Genomic DNA, 18,029 nt, shown 5'->3' on the forward strand with positions numbered 1-18,029 from the left:
AGTTATTACAACCAAAAAGATTCACTGAGAGGGACGGCGTGGTGGTGTGGTGGATAGCAATGTAGCCTCACAACAAGAGGGTCCTTGGGTTGAACTCATATGTGAGGCCTTTCTGTGTGGAGTTTGCGTGTTCTCTGTGTAGGTTCTCTACAGGTACTCGAGCTTCCTCCCATAGTCCAAAGGCATGCTTGTGGTTAGGATAATGGCGATTCTAAATAGACCAAAGGTGTGAATGGTTTTCTATCTCTGGAAGAAAATAGGTAGATAATTGAGGAGATGCTCCTGTAGTGGCATTGGGATTATAGAAGTTTTTGTAATTCTGTCGTAGATTACAACATTATGGAATTTCTACTGAGAATAGAAAATGTTTGGGGTTCACTGCTAGTTTAAACCATCATAATAGTTTAGATGATGTGATTATAGTTTGTAAGCCACGACAGAGCAGCTGGCTGGATAAAATGGATATTTAATATTATTGTAAAAACTAAAACCTTAGCCTTGGTTTAGAGCTTAGTGGTCTTTTGTTGACAGATTATTAAAGCATGTTGCAGATAATTTCATATGTCCACCCTCTGAGCTCTGTTAAATCTGCTGCCAGATTTGAGCACATCTGTTGCCAGAATTTTGTACATCTGTTGCCAGATTTCAGTGACAAAAAGTAGCCCAATAAAAACCTACTTTTGAAGCCAAACACTCACTCGAGGTTAAAAAAAAGAGAGCTACATTATTGTTTTCCCATTTAGGAGAGGTTAAAAGATAATTCAGTGTTTTCTCTACATTGAGCAGCAACTTCCACAGGGCTGTTTGAGTCGATTGTTGTGTTCAAGATCTACATTTCCAAGGGAGACGAGTCTACGTACAGAGACGAGGTGGAGCAGCTGACGTCATGGTGTAAGGCCAATAACCTCCTCCTCAACACTTCAAAAACCAAAGAACTCATAATAGACTTCAGAAGGAAAAAGGCAGAGATCCAACCACTATTCATAAATGGGGACTGTGTAGAAAGGGTGGCAAGCTTCCGCTTCCTGGGAGTCAATATAGAGGAGAACCTTTCCTGGAGTGTGAACACCTCCGAGCTGCTGAAAAAGGCCCAACAGAGACTGTACTTCCTGAGAATTCTCAGGAGGAATAACATCACACAGAGACTGCTGGTGTCCTTCTACAGAGCCACCATTGAGAGTGTTCTAACTTACTGCATATGCATCTGGTACACTAGCTGCACAGGGGCTCAGAGGAAAGCACTCCAAGGGATCATTAACACCGCCCAAAAGATCACTGGCTGCCCTCTCCCCACACTGGAAGTTCTACACAACGCCCACTGTTTTAAAAAGGCCCAAAACATCATAAAAGACACCTCACATCCTGGCCACTCCCTGTTCGAACTGTTGCCCTCAGGCAGACGGTACAGGGCAATCAGAGCAAGGACTAATAGACTCAAACACAGCTGTTATCCAACTGCAATAACACATCTGAATACTACAAAAAAATGTCCATCACGCCACTCTTGTGTTAATCTATGCACGGTCTGAAGCATGTGTGTGGGAATGTATGTGAATGTTTTACTGTTATATCTTATTAGTATTTTAAGTATTCTATCTATTTTATTTATTGAATTTTATTGTTTTATTTATATTTTGATATTGCTAGGGATGATGCAATGATCGGGGACCATTCTTAATTTCGTTGTTCTCATGACAATGACAATAAAGTTTCTGATTCTGATTCTGATGAAGTGGGGGCATCTGGCTACTCCGTGCCTAGAAAAAATGTAATTAATACGAATTTCTTGCACCACATGACCATTATAATTAGGCTGAAAAACACCCTCGTGCACTTACTCTACCATGAGAACTATGAGCACAACAAATGCTTCAGAAGCAGTAAATAATATGTGAATCAGGACAGGAAATTATTATTAGAAGAGTAGAAAAATAGGTACACTGAAAAGGAAAGAGCTTGCTATTAGGTCTTGATGAACGTCACACCAGGACAAAAAACTAAAAGATGTTGATTTAAAGTAAGTGGAAGGAAATGAAATGCAATAGCCTTGTAATACATCAGAATATGATTTCAACCGTAAAGTGTTTTTAAATAATAAACCTTAGGAAAAGCCCATCAGATGCAACAAAGTAATAACACTCTGGTTTATTAAAATGGCCCCACCTCAGATATGGAATTCTTTTTAGCTGTGCATGTATGTGTGTGTGGAATGCACATGTGGCATAAAAATGTGTGAAAAGTGTGAGTTTTGTGGTCAGCGTATGCGAGTTAATACACTCGCAGATTCAGATTTGGTTCCATTTTTCAAATCACCACAGCTAAAGCATCATTGATAAAAAAAAAATGTAGCCATAGCAACTGATACGATTGTTTGCAGCCTGGGGTTTGGCCCTTTAGCTATCACTCGCTTTACCAAAAAAACCCCAAAACAAAGCAAACAAACAAAAAAAAACAGTGAATGGGTAAAGCTGGGAAGTTACTAGCTAACACTGGGAAGTTGCTAGCTTCCTTCTCTACTAGCAAGGTACAGCTGTACAATATTAAATTACACGCTATGCATTAAAAGATGCATGAAACAACCCCAACCATAATCAAATGCTGATCAAGGCAAAAACAACGATAATTTCCTGTTACTCAAAGCTGCTAGTTTTAACACAACTTTATGGGTTACGTTATCTAAAAAATTCCCCTCCATACAATACTCATGAATGAGGAAATTAGCTATGACCAAAACCATTTTTTAGCAGTCAACATGGATATATTTACTTTAAAGTTGGTTTAAGACTGCTGCCTTTCATATAGGAAGCAGCATACACTGCACTGCACTCTGAACCCCATTCTTTTCTATGGTTTATGCTGCACAATGATAGTTTCCCGCTGCGTTGAACAAACCAGAGCACAAGCCCGCTGACCAGGGAGCACTCACAGGTGCCCCAGTCAAACTTCAACACAGCTGAACTTTGACATCAGCACAGTGTGACACATATTCACACAACCTGTAGAACTGTAGAATGAGAAGCAACAGGCGCACAGGCGTACACCTGATGACTATGAGCGCCTGCCAAAAATGTCATCAACGGCCAGCTCAACAAAAATTTTAGGTAATTCACGCAACCTTATCGTAGCCTCCGATGTGAAAAAGCCTTTTGTGGGCAAGCTTTTTCAGCATCTCAACAACAGTACAGTCCTATTTTTAGCTAGCTTAAAGGTTGATTGAAGTTAGAGGGTTAAGTGGGTACAATCAACATATACTAGCTTATCTTTTCCTCTGTTCTTTTTTTAGTCACTGATGGGAGTAGAGCTAGACGGCATGCTTCTCACCTTTAACAGATTTTGTTTGTCAGTTGCTGAAAATAGCAGAATGAACAAAATGAGAACCCTACAAATTAAAACGACAAAAAGCTCAGGTACAACAAACTTCGCCTGTGCTCCACTTGCACCACGGCTCAGGCAGTATCCACAAGTTACACTATCCAAGTCTTATGGTAAACCACCCTGGTTGTCAAAAAACATAATTGTATCTAAGGTTTTCCTTCTAGTAAAAGGCATTTCTAAATGACCACCAACTTTTGATTGGTAGAAAATTATGTATGTGCATACCCTCCAATACAGCCTTTAATTGTAGCACTGCTGCCTTGGGTTTCGATGCGAGTGCTGCACTACCCTGACTTTTGAGCATTTGCAAGTGTTCGTTTTACAAATTCAAATTAAAACACAAAGTGTAAAGTCACTGCTATTATTCTTTTCTTTTAAAAATCATGGCAAGCTTAATGTGATTCAAAATGCTTTACTTTTTCTTGCAGTCCTTGCTGTTTGAAAAAAGGTGAGTCAGACCTGGTCTTTGAGCACGGAGAGGAACGAGGAGAATGATTATCAGGAGAGTGAAGTAGTGCAAGCGAGTGAAGAGGGAGGCAAGAAGAGGCTTTATATATGTGGTGAGCATTCTTCACTTGTGACTGTGGGAGCCAGTGACACATGAAATATGAGAGACAGCAGCACTCTCCACTATTTATAGTACTGCAAGAGAGAAAGAGAAGAAACTGGCCACACCATATACACTCCAGGGCAGAGGTGGCATCATTTTTTCATTCGCTAAAGAGGAAAAAGAGGAATCCCAGCCAGTACTGAGAAGGCACATATGTCACTGCAGTGACTACGACAGGCCAGTCTGAAGCAGAAACGCGTGTGTCATCTCAGTAGTGAGAGGTGGCTTAATAAGCCTCTGCATCCACTTTTCTTTTTTAGCTCACAAAGCTAAACAGATGCTTGGGGGAAGTGCCGGTTGTGGCTTTGTGTTGTTGCTTTGTGGCAATTCAAACCCATCTGCAGCTCAGCACTGTTTTGTACAAACTGCTAAAAATGTATCAGTGCTACTGGGAATGCAACAGCATGTCCTGTTCTGCTGGAGATAATGATGAAAAGAAGCCAAAACGAAGCCCACTGAAAGTGGGCATGCAGCTTAGGGAATCTCTCCATTTATGTTATTTTATGTTTAGATGAAGCCTCGCAAGCAAGAATCAAAAGAAAGCGGAATTGGTTCAGTTCTTGTAGTGGGTGATAAGCACTAAAAATAACCGTGGCAAACCGCCGCTAATGCTAATTTAATGGGGGTCATAAGGCCAGCTGTAAATATGAATGGATGGCTGAATGGATGAAGACTCATCATTTGACATCATCTGCTGTGTTGGTCCTGATGTAAGATGATTTTGATAGCTCTGTTCTCAAATTGCATAACATGTCTGTGCTGTCAGGCCAAAGAGGCATCAGAGCATCCCATAAAAGTAACCGGAAGACTTTGATTTGTCATGCTCAGAAAGCATGACCCATTAGGAAAGCAGCAAGTATTCTTATCTCTCCAAAATTGTCCAGAATGGTCACATTTGCAGCTTAAAATGATACTTACGAGTGTTTTTGAAGAGGTATTTGCTTCTTGACATTTCAGTGTTTCACAAGGTGCCCCAACTCGCATTAAACCGTCATCTCGGCTGTTTGATGCCAACGCTCTCACGCTTGGGCTTGAGCTTTAGCCACGGTCCGAGGCAGAAGCTGAAGGCGGCCGCGGAACTTTGATGCTGCCTTCCATAAGCGATTTCTTCAGTGATGTCATATCTGTAGAGAAAAGCCCTTCAAAGTCAGGCTGATGTATTATGCATGGCACTATAGTAACTAGCCAGTGTGCTAGTAGTGCTCCGGGGTGGTAATGGTGATGCTTGCAGTGCTGAGAATAGCAATGGGAAGCCTTTGTACTGAATGCTTTTGCCAAGGATGAATTCCTCTATGGTCAGCTTATCTTTCCTCAGATGTATGTTCTATGTATGCAGACACCGTGCAGGCGTAGCAGTGGATTGTGCTTTATGCTTTGAATGCTAATGCATACTGTAGAAACTCACAACTTTAGCAGACAACTTGTGTCCTTGTTTGAGCTTTTTCATTTTCATAACCCTTTTTTTTACCTCTGCCAAGCAGGTTAGGTTTATGGTAGTGTTTGCATGCACCGGTGTCATTCTGTGAACGTGATAAAGTTTTGAATGAAGTGTGATAAAACTTTGCAGTGGGGTCATTTAGCTTACATTCACAAAGGTCTTCAAGGTCAACTTGAATTGTGTTATAACATTAAAGAAAATATTGTTAAGAGAAATGTTAAGGTGAGAAAATCTGACTTTTTTGTTAGATTGGATAATGACTAGTTGTTCTTAAAAATGAAGCTTATTTTTCACTTAATGCAAGAACTACTTTTTCTATTTTTTAAATGACAGATTATAGCAAATCATGCCATTATTTAAAAATTAACTATTTTGATAAATTATGCATTTATTTATTTTTGAGCTCCCCATCCAAAAAAAAACATTAACTATATTAGTTAAAGGAACAGTAAATAATTTATCCCCTTGTCTTCTGTTGCCTAAATGTTGGCACAATATAATTTAGTAATAATTTAGTAATATTAGTAATATTTTCTTGGACATCATTAAAAAAAAAGATCATTTATGGTGATATGTTGCTGCACTTCTACACAATTATGGCAGATGAAATAGGTCATTTCAATGGCACCAGAAGGCTGTGGATCAGTAAGTCATTAAATCCTTTATTTGGTTCATCGGTTGGTGTACATACTGGAATTATACATTAAATATCACAGCAATGGCCAAGCATTTTTGTGCAGACATTTATGTTTCCAAGAGTTAACTGTTGACTATTAATACTCTTACCTTTCATCTAGTGTAAATGGTAATGTTGATATTGTTGATTTGCATTCTCTCACTTTCACTAAAGAGATTCTGAGAATTAAATTTAGCATAAAACAGCATGTAAAGGGCCACTAGATGAAACAAATATGCAAGACACTTGCAGATATTAATACGCCATATGAACAAAAATATTCGGCAACCTACACATCAGACCTACAGGAGCTTTCATGACATTCTTTTCTAGATCACAAGGTATTTAAAAAAAAGTTGGTCTCCTCTTTGCAGCTATAGTAGCTTCCACTCTTTTGGCAAGGCTCTCTACAAGATTTTGGAATGTGCTGAGAATTGTTTCCCATTCATCCAGAAGAGCATTTGGATGTTGGACCAAAGGGTCTGGCTTGCAGTGTCCGTTCTAGTTCTTCCCAGAAGTGTTTTATAGGGTTGAGGTCAGGCCAGCCGAGTTCTTCCAACCCAACCTCATTCAGCTTGCTTTGTGCACTGGGGCACAGTCATGCTGTCAAAGAAAAGACTTTGACCAAACCTTTCCAACACGTTGTCACTCCCACAGCGTAACATTTTATGCTAGGTGACAAATCGTCGGTATATTGCGCTTTCGGCCATCCAACATATCCCTATATTACGAGTTGACAATGAGGAAATATGAGAACCGTTTGGAATGATCTACACATGTACGTTTATTCTACTTAAATCACTTTGGAAAGCATTTAAGGTGGTGGTTAAGATTAGGGATAAGGTTATGGTTAGGGTTAGAGGGTATACAAATCCGACGCGTAGCATAGGAAGGTCACCTTTCGCGTTCCCATGGAACGCCTCGAGACGTGACAAATTGTTGGTATATTACGCGTCGGGAGTGAGAACGGGCTGACCTTTCCCACAGAGTTGGAAGCATAGAAAGGTATAGTTTTAAGATTTCCCTTTGCTGGAATTAAAGGTTTGGATGAGCTCCTCGGGCATATTTTGATAGAGTCTGTCTGTTTTATTGCTGGGATGTGTCTTGGGAATGTTGCCTGAGAAACATCCCAGGAACCGAACCTGTGGTTTTACGATTGGTAGACCCCACTCTGCAAATATAACCTTGCAGTACTGACTAAACCCTCTGAAAATTAGTTGTAACAAGCCTCTGGCAGGTTCTACAAAACGCTGCAGTTGACCAGCACTGCTCGCTTTGAAGGCTCTCTCAGTCAGTAACTTTCATTTCTGAATTCTCCTTCACAGGCAGCTTTGGATTCTTTTGTGGCGAACAGGGTAGCACAAGTTTTAATTTGTTTTCGCAATATGTTTATCACCACTGTTGTAACCTCTGTAATTACACCATGTGATGGAGCCTCTCATGAACATAGCTCACCCTGAGGATCTGTGGAAATTATGTATAATTCATGGTGTTGATTGTATTTATAGTTGCTCTGGCTTGTTGTTTGGAGACAGAGATGTAGCATTAAACAAGGGCTACTTTGTTATGAAGATGCGGAGCTGCTCCTTCAGTGAACAGTTTGTTTCCGTTCTTTTTTAAGTTTTTGGCCACCGCCTGGGGGGTGAAGCTGTGCAGAAAGAGGTGGAAACTTTGGTGTTTTTTTGTTTTTTTTATTTCTTTCAGTCTCCTCCTGTATTCACAACTGGCAAAAAGATCAACATCCCCACTCAAATTAATGTGATTCTATATTCTTTTTTTCTTTCAAGCTAAAACACTCTCAGCTCTGTAGCACATTCAAAGCTGTGCCCTTGCAGAGTACCATTAGAGTACATAAAAGTTTAAATGTCTTAAGCTCTGAATTGCCCACATTTGCCTGTTCGTTAGAGTAGCATAATTTATAGGGAGACAACTGACTACATGATGTTGGAGTCATGAGAAGCAAGTCTTCATGAGCACTACTAAGAAGTGTGCTCAGTACATACCAAATGATTCTGACAAGCAAGTCCTTCTAAAGTAATCGTTAAATCAGAGGGTGAAGATTTGGTTGAAAGTGCATTAAGGGAAAAGTTAGTGTTAGGCAAGAAGTGTTCCACCAGGAAAGTTGTTAGAAAATTGCTTGTATTTGGTTCATACAGCACTATTCACCAGCTATAACAAGAAGCGGATTCTCGCCTCTCCAGTTGTCCTATGTGAAATATATCACAAGAAAGGTGTGGCTTAAAAAAATGCCCCAATTGGATTGGATGGATCGTTACAGAAACACAAAGATAACTAGAAAAATGTGCATTTCCTGTGAAAATGCTGTGTGGATGCTGTAACGCTGAAGTTGTCTGCTGAAAATAGATGAAAAAGATGAAAAGTTGCAAAAATTGTAATAGCTTTGCAGAAGCATAAGAACTTAGCAAAAATGTAATTACTTAGCAGAACTGCAATAACGTAGAGGAAAAATAGTACTTAGCGGAAATATTTTAACCTAGTAAAAGTTGCATTTCCTGTGAAAATGCTGTGTGAATGCCCTGTTGTGTAATCTGCTGAAAACAGCTGAAGAAGTAAAACTATGTGCTGAAAGGAGGTGAAGAAACTGAAAATTCTGCTGAAAACAGGTGAAGAAGCAGAAATTTTTGCTGAAAAGAGGTGAAAAGCCAAAAACTCTGCTGAAAAGGGGTAAAGAAGCTGAAATTTGTGTTGAAAAGAGTTTAACTGTTTACTGAAAAAAAATGTTGCCATAAGCGGGATTCGAACCCTGACCTCCCGCTCTGAGAACGGCTGCTGATCTCATTAAGCTAAAACACAGCTCACCCCGGCTAGCAAAATCAGTGACCACACTGATAATGCGGTCCATTTATTTCAATGGGAATAAAATTGCATAAAAAATTTAATATCTCAAAAAGTATAGAAGTTATGAGCACCAAAAGTCATAGCAGGAAAGAGCAGAAATAGCAGAATATTGTAAAATTTGAATGGTAAAAATAGCATTTTTACCATTCAAATGTCTGCAGCATCCACACAATTACCAGACTTAGTTTGCTGGGTCACTCTGTGTGCCACAGACAATAACCAGGCTGCATGTGTGAAACTCTGCATGCAGGAGGAAAGACGCTGAGACAGGAGAGACATCCACTTATTTACCACCCACAGCATGAAGGCACACTGTATACTGATACCAGTGGGAGAGCATCAGTTAAATGACATTAGTGGATGGACTGGGAATAAAACAGGATTATGTTATGTTATGTCTTTTGCCTTGGTTTTTGTTTTTTGTTTTTTTTTACCTGTTAAAAAAACCTTGTATGAAAATCTCCATAAAGTGAATATAATCACTGTCATGTACTTTACAGTGGAAACATGGCTGCTTGCGTTTCTAAATGTGACTCCAGCATTTTATTGAACGTACTGGGAAAGCTGGCATACTCCCTGTGCGAGTATGTGTGTTTGTCAATAAGAGCACATTAGCGATTTGTGTGTGTGTGTGTGTGTCTGTGTGTGTCTGTGTGTGTGTTTAGGTCAGCTTTGCTGCCCACATGGTTTCAGGTCTCTCACTCTCTCCTGCCTGAGGCTATCCTGAGGTGGATCCCTGCTGCTGTCCCGTAACCTTGCCAGTGACAACACTGGCAGCCAATCATTTTAAAGCAGTTTATGACTTGCCTCCTAAACTAAGAGTTTAGGCAAAGGATGTGTCACATAAAGCAGGACCGCTGAATTTTTGATGCAAATAAAAACTGTCCTTTATTTGATATTATTTGGGGAAAAAATAAAAAAGCAGCTTGTTTCTGTCTTTGCATAAGTTTTTCCAACAAGGACAGTGTGCCAACAGCAAGGCATTACCCCTAAATCTGATCACTCAGACCCCGTCTCCAACCACCACCACCATCAACCTCCGCCTCCAAAGCCGCCCCAACCCCTTCCCCCGCACTATGATAATCTGCTGATGTGACCGTAACCACTTATCCTTCCACAAGATTGAGGAACACGGCTGAGCAAGGCTGATCATTACGAGCGTTACAATTCACGCTAGTGGTGCTGGATGGGATCGAGTCCTGTTGCCGATCTTGAACTAAATGGCGTAAGGAGGAGGTCTGTCAATATACTTTTGACCATTTGAAAGCTTGTGCTGTTGACTGGATTGATGTTTCAAGCTCATTTCATTTGTGTCAGTCTGCTCCTGATGCGTCATGCCTCGCGGTTCTGCAACATGATTTGTCTCTCACTTCAGTGAGCGCAGTCCAGTTAGTGAGTGATGATTAGATGAACTGCAGGGGGTTTCACAGTCGTTCAGTCTTTTGGCATTAAATCACTCAAATAAGCAAGTTCCTAATAAATGAGCAGGTTTTCACACTCACAGGGTAACCTTGGCGGAACTTTCCTGAAATATTACACTCTTATTCGTCAATAAGCCTCGACTCTCTCCAGCCTGGGATCAGCACACGCCTCCAGGATACCCCGTGAAGAAGATTTGCATTGATATGGGAGTAGTTTTGAAATGATTTCCTCAAGATTTCTTCACTTGACAAGATAATGAGTAAAGATGAGGCCTGTGTGATCTTAATTTTTGAACAGTTTTGGTGTCTTAACTTCAAAAATGCAGACTCTCGTGTAGGATTATGACTTAATAAGATCGTTAAAAGCATTCTAATTTCAATTTGGCTCTATGCAAACCCTTTTCAGCAAAAGAATGTCCCCGCGAGTATAACAACACAAACACAAGCTCGCTGTATGTGAAAAGCAATAGATTTGGAGATTAAGAGACATTCTGAGAGAAAATAAGAAGAGAGGAAATGACTTGAGGATTTATTTCTGCTTTATTTCCATGTTTAGAGAAAGAGGAAACAAATAAAATTGTTCAGATGGGATAAAAAAAATTTCCAGGGGACTGACGGAGACATCTCTATTTGTAAATCTATCATACTTAGCCGAACAGCTGCTGGTATAGACTCTCTAAGTGAAGTTTTACAGTATAGCACTGTGTGCACTTCAAGCATACAGATACAAGGATGTAGTCTCTCTAATCTCACTGAGCCTCAGTCCTTGGTTGCTTGAACTTGTTTTTGTGCTGAGCGTTGTACGTCAGAATCACAGTGTAACTCCCACGTGAAAATGCGCATTTACAGTTTTTCATTCCCAGTTGCTCCAAAGTTATGACCTCTGCACCCAGCAGGTTTCTTCTGAAAATGACATGACTGACATCTTACTCCTTATTGCTGCTTTGTGGCCAGATGTATGGAATCAATGTAAGGAAAGTATTTTAGCCGTTTGAGCATTTGCTCATTCTGGGTGGTATCCTAAGCACTGCTGACTATGCACAGTCAGCAGTGTGTTATATAAAGTCAACTGGTCACATTAGTAGTGAATGTAGCAGTGCAGAAACCAGACAGGAGCACAAGAACACCTTCCACTGTATACCCTCTTTTTATGTTGTATTGTTGCATTTGCATTTGTATAGTATACTGTACTACATTTTTAACTTAGTGGTTTACTGAGCGCTTTTACAATCATCCCATAAACAACTACATAATAATCTGTCGGCCCCCGTTTTGCTTCCAAAACAGTTCTATCCCATCCAGGCATGGACTAGACGCCTGAAGGTGGGCTTATGGTATCCGCACCAAGATGTTAGTAACAGATCCTTAAGTCTTGTAAGTTGCCTGGTGGGGCCTTCATGGATCAACTTGTTTGTCCAGCACATCCCACAGGTGCTTGATTGGTTTGAGATCTGTGGAATATGGAGGCCAAATCAACACCTCGAACTCATTGTTGTGCTCCTCAAATCGTTCCTGAACCATTTTTACTTTGTGGCAGGCACATTATTCCGCTGAATATTATTTCCATGAAACGGTGTATAAGGTCTGCAACAATGTTCAGGTAGGTGGAAGCAGGACCCAAGGCTTCTAAAAATAGCTCGTGGTGATGGGGGAGAAGGGACTATACCTCCCGCCCCATCAGCTTAGGCAGCTACCATCCCACCTGCCTTTTTTCCTTCCCACTGTCGCCAAAGTGCTTGCTCATAGGGGGTCATATGATTGTTGGTTTTTTCTCTGTATGTATTATTGTAGGGTCTACCTTACAGTATAAAGCGCCTTGAGGCGACAGTTGTTGTGATTTGGTGCTGTATAAATAAAATTGAATTTTGTGGAAAAATTGGTCCTTGTGATGAGTTGGGAATTAGAATGCATGGTCTACAATATATTTATGTTAGTAGGAATGGCAAGATTAAGACAAAAACAAAAAGAAGTTGAACCCTGGCACTTCCTCTTCTTTCTTAGCACAAAGTTCATGAAAGGTTGGTTATGAATTTGTGACCCTATTTTTATGACAATATAGTTATAGTAAGGATCTTAAATGTCTCATCTTTTTATTATTCCTAAACCCCATATCTTTTATATGAACTGTTAGCCAGACACATACAATATTAAGATATTGTCACCGTATAATCTGACCAAACTGTTTGGAATGTTAAACATGAAGCAACATTAGCATTCATCCTCAGTGATGTTCACTCCTTTTTTAGCTCCACTTTGGTTTTCTGGCTCTTTAGCTGCCAAACTCTGCACTGCGTTCACCATCTTGTTGCTACCTTTCCCTGACATTTGGTTCTGAGCAAGCTGTGAAGGGTTTCATCAGAGCTTTTTCCTGTGAAAAACAGATGCCTGCTGCTGCTGAAAGGCAGGCTGATGAGAGCAATGAGACTGAAACCAACTGCGTCTTTGGAAACCAGAAACAATGAGCTGAAAGATGCTATAAAGGTTGGTCAAGCTGAGAGAGTGCTATAATGTTAGGTGATAATTCTCTACAGGTGTGTCAGTATGGGTGACATTTATCACATCAGGCATAGGCATTTTGCCCTTTGGAAGATATAAATCTTTATTGGACAGCTTTAGAATAAATCCCATATTATCTGTGAGGCTTTTTCCAGGAGAACAGAAGCAGCAATTTTCCTGCCAATTCAGATTTGGGGTCATTCATTAAACTGCTGTGTTGAGTCAGCCAGACAATATTAGTATTACTGTAAATATGTCTTTTTTTTTATTGCCTTTTGCTCTATCCGGATATGGAAAGATTCCTGATTATTTTGGAAGCCATCAGGAAAATGAAACATGTTATCACTGCCGGCTGTCAAAAGAATGAAACAGCTGTAATAAAAAGAGAAAAAAAATCACAGTTAATCAATGAACGTATAAAAACTTAAGCCAACTGCTGGCTGTCACAGGGATTTAACTCCACCTCGGCCAGATATATGTATTTCCTGTCTTATCTAAGACTGAGACAGTGCCGCCTGTCGAGAACATCCTTTAACTCCATACTGTCACCATCAGCAAGGAAGATTATTTAGTGTGCACTCTTAAAACGTTACACTGCTGCGAACAGATCAGGCTTGTGCTGTTGCAGCAAGATGTTTGCTGCCTTCCCTTGAGTCAGTCCCCAACAGACTGACTCAATGTGCCGAGGTTAAGCTGTAATGACACAGTCACTATCACAGAGTGACATATGGTGTGTGTGTGTGTGTGTGTGTGTGAGAAAACTCTTATTTAAGCATATTGCTTGCTCCCAGCTGAAGAAAAAGTGATAATGAGAGAGGTTAAAGAGTTAAAGTGTGAGTGTATATAGAATGGTGTTCATTAGAATAAGTATGTCTCTTTCTATATGGGAGCATATGCCTACTCACACTGAGCAGGTAGCTGTAATAGTTTCATCTCAGCTACACGGCTTTGAAACTCACTGCTGTTCAAAGCATCTGTTTGTGAGAGGTAGCCAATCAAAAGAGAGTCAGCTTGGGAAGCTACTCTACAAGATAAGTCCTAAAATAACAACATGAACTTAGAAATGAACACAATTGGTCTCCTTTAATATACAAAGTGGCAAAAATCAGCTTAGTTATTCAAAAGTAGTTGTTTTTTATATGAATGTGAGGAGAAAATAAGCAGCAGAATGATTAGATTCTTTGATATTGTTTCTTGGAAGTTTAGCCCTGCTGGGATGCCCTGTAGTCACTCATGTCTTTCATTGTTAACATTAATGATGCGTGTTCTGTTATTGAATCCGAACTTACGGTTTTCATACTTACAGTTTCATTCATGCTAGCTGCTAATGTAATCGGAAGATTTTTTATGCTAACATCATCGGTGTGCTGTGGTAGTTAACATGATAGATAGCAAAGACAAAGAATGTTTTTGAAATGCCAGTGTACATATGCATTTCAGCAAGTTGAACTCCGAGCTCTCTGTGTTTACCTGGAGGGACCAAGATCCTAATAAAGTTTTTCAGTTGTGATTGCCACCGAATGCTCGAGCACTAACCTTTACCTCAATATTTTGAAGAGAGGTAAAGGCAAGAAATCCTGTGACAGATAGATTGTTGATAAAGTTCAGATGTTGTTAAGGATTTGTGCAACAGAAACAGAAATAAAAATGTAAAAAACAGGACCTTCAGATTCTGTTGAGGCCACCGTTACTTTGTATGACTGCTGGCCAGGGACGTGCAGGGGGGGGGGGGGCTAGAGGGGCTTGAGCACCCGCCCCTTTCCTGATGAGTGCCCAAAGTGCCCTTTTGTTGAGGCAACTTTTAAATTTTTTTTATTTATTTATTTATTTATTTATTTTATGTGTGTGTGCGTGCGGAGTCCTGTCTGTGCCCCTCAACAATAATATTTAACTATTAATCATAGTTTTGCTAAATAAAAGGATCTGGCTTGCATCAGTCACATGATCACATTTAACCAATGATCGCCCTCGACGGCAGAATGCGCTGGTTACGAGCCGGGAACGAGCTCACAAAGAGCACGCGCATTTTTTTGCGGTCCGGAGCTGTAGGAGAAACACAAGTTAACTCAGAGACACAGACTGATGCGACAAAACCAGTAAGTAGGTGTACAGCGTACACTGTAGTGTGCAGCACACAGGAGTATTAGCTTATTACGTACACGTTGGTAAGCTGTCTTGTTGCAACTGACTAACTGAAACAAACGAGCGTGCTGTGTGTGCAACAGCGCGACAAACATTACCTGTCCTTTTATTAACTGCACAAGTAGTGCTGGTCATAGCTGCTGGCTACCTGTGTAAGGCTGTCATGGGTCTGTAGCTCTGTCACCGTTTTAGGGAACATATTTAGTTTTAAAGTAAGTTTCTGGGCATTTCCTGCCTTTCTGGAGGGATTATATTTCACTAAAAAACGATCTAATATGCATGTCCACATAATAATTATTATAATTATAATATATTAAAAAACACACGCTGTATTTTAAAGAACATACATTAAAAAGCAGATTATATTAGATTTATATTTTAAATAAGACAAAATTTGGATTTTACAGCAGTAAAATGATTGTGTCTCTACAGTTTAAAAATGTAATAAGCTTTGCCCTGCACAGAGTGGATAGTGAAACAAATGGAATCATCATAAATACATTATTTCATATTTATTACTTCCCCCTCCTCATTGGTTTATTATTGTAGCTCTAGTAATAAATAATAATGTAAGGATGCCCATAGTATATACAGTATTCTGAAGAAGGTCTAAAATGTCACTGTGTGTGCATGTGTGTGTTTTATTTAGCTGGATTTAAAAAAATATTACTCATGATATAACATTGTGCAGACATGGCTGGTAAGGACATGAGGAGGAAACAGTAGGAGCTGTATGAGGCTACTAAAGGCAGTGCTATAACATTTTTCTGTCATCATTTTATTACAGATTAAGTGCAAGAGTTGTTAGGTGTGGATAATTAGATTATAGTTTATTGCAATAGCAAGTTGTGCCTTGTTCTCAGATAGACAGCAAGTGGAGAGTGATATATGAAATGATGGGAAGGAAGGAAGAAGAGAAGCAAAGAGTGATTCACAGGCAGAGCCGAGTTTATGTCACAGTTTTTCGTTGCCTTATGGTTCCAAGCGCTGTCACCAATCTTTGCATTTTGTTATTATCTCATGACACTTGTTTAATCAGCTACCATCTCTCCTGTGGACTTTTTAATGTCTACAGTCTCAGATCAACACAGCCCTGCCCTTCCCATATTAGATTCTTGATGAATGTGTGTTGTTGTTATTCAGCATGGTTCAATGTGCCCCTTTTTAACTTTGAGCACCCGCCCCTTTAAACCTCTCTGCACGTCCCTGCTGCTGGCCAAACCAACATAGTCAGATCGCTTCGTCTTTTTTGAATGTCATGTCTTTATGGGGCTTTAGACCTTTCTGAACTTGCCATGGAACTAAAAGTCCTGAAGCCTGGAGGCAGAAATAGATTAATTATAACCAACTGTGAAATGCATAAATTGCTGTGACACTGGGATGAAACTTTCTGTCTGTCTGCTATGCAGTCATCTTTAACTATTTGCAAACCCAACTTCATGATGTCATATCCATGCCTTGGCCACGCCATATATACTGTTGGTGTGAACAGGTAGAGATGAAAAAGGAGAGGCGGTTCCAAGCCTCTAGGGATGCCTGCGCCCTGGCGCCTTCACTGGCATCTCTAATCAAAACAGTCAACTTGGATCACAGAGGAAGTCTGCTAATTGAATTCCATTGTTGGATGTTTATTTTAGCCCGTGTGAAGTTTAATTTTAGAACAAATAAACTGGGGCCTTCAACAAGAGAACTCGGAAGGCGAAAAAGTGTGAATTGTAAAGTCCAACCAAATCATTAGTGAGTGTTTATTACGTTGAGTCATTTTAAAACATTAAAAAACATGTTTTCTATCGAAAGACTTTCTTCTGTATGTATACACATGCTAAATGCTCTGACTGAAAAAAATTGGTTTTTCTTTGTAGCGCTGGTCAGCTCCTGCAAAGTGAGCAGAAAACTTCTTAAACCACAGGGGGTGCGGTCTCTGCTTTCTCTGCTTTGTTGTAGCCTTGTTAGCATTTCTGGGAGTTCTCAAAGCTGTGATGTCTAGTGCTGTATTAGTTATTATTAATCTCTGGCTCACTTCTCTGGCTCCCCACACGCCCAACCGCTCATGGCACATGGCTGCTCCTCCCCAGGTCGGACTCTGCTGGAAGTTGCTTCCTGATAAAAGGATTTTTCTTTCCCGCTGTCTCCAAGTGCTTGCTCATACGAGGATGTCTGATTGTTAATTTTCTTTCCATTATTGTAGGGTCTTTACCTTACAGTATAAAATGGCTTGAGGTGAGTGTTGTTGTGATTTGGCACTATATACATATCCGGTCTTTAAGTGATGACATATGAATGCTGATTCCGGGTCCAAACTAATCTGCATTTATTAAGGCTGTTGTGTTCTTAACATGTTTTGTATCTTGTTTTATTTAATCTGAACAAGCCCCTAAAAAAGGGCAATGGTCACTATCGGCCTCTCTTGGGTTTTATTACCACTGTTCGATTTAAAGCTCAGTTTTTAAAACCTTACGATGCAACTACAGCCCAGCCCATGCAGCAGTATATGAATGACTAACCTCGTATTGTGGATGGATTATCTCAGTTGTTCTCCTAACTGACATTTGGTCCGTTTACAGCATCCTGCCATGCGATTGCATTTGTCCCTAACCATCGGAAACCCTTGTGTTAACCTTTATCGAGTGGAAAAAAGTTAGCATTCATCCTCCACCTTCTCTGTGTTTATGTTATGCTAACCTAGCGATCACGTAGCACCTCATTATATACCAGCTAGTCCAACTTCAGTAACCCTACAAACGTCACTGCTGTTTAGTTTTCTGTCTTCATTTATGTTGGAAGTGATAGCGGAGCTGTGCGTTTTAATTTGTATCATAAATCTCTCAGTCAGAACATGGTATATGGTGTTTAGGGGGAAACTAGCAAGCTAACTTTCTGCTAACTTCCACCTCCATTAAATGTAATAAATTCTGTTTTCATGGATGCCTGGATGTTAAACTTAATTGTTTCACCTGGTATAGCAGCAACACTGATCATTTTATTAAAGATGAAGGAATTTAGACAGTTTGT

At 40.0% G+C, this 18,029-nt stretch overlaps 1 protein-coding gene across 6 annotated transcripts in view; it reads left to right on the plus strand.

Moving 5' to 3' along the window:
- The window catches only part of ctnnd2b (catenin (cadherin-associated protein), delta 2b), a 232,199-nt gene that overhangs the window by 15,688 nt on the left and 198,482 nt on the right, over positions 1–18,029 (plus strand). Inside the window, exon 1 of one of the 6 annotated variants that reach the window (XM_085388029.1) lies at positions 14,909–14,971. The exons of the other annotated variants lie outside the window; for them this stretch is intronic. The gene's annotated coding sequence lies outside the window, so the exon portion shown is untranslated. Of the gene's footprint in view, positions 1–14,908; positions 14,972–18,029 lie in introns of those variants that run through there. 6 annotated transcript variants of the gene reach the window in all.

Source organism: Rhamphochromis longiceps, linkage group LG18, assembly GCF_057381845.1.
Source record: "Rhamphochromis longiceps isolate RC_006_pf linkage group LG18, R_longiceps_female_GT1.1, whole genome shotgun sequence".
Classification (NCBI taxonomy): Eukaryota; Metazoa; Chordata; class Actinopteri; order Cichliformes; family Cichlidae; genus Rhamphochromis; species Rhamphochromis longiceps.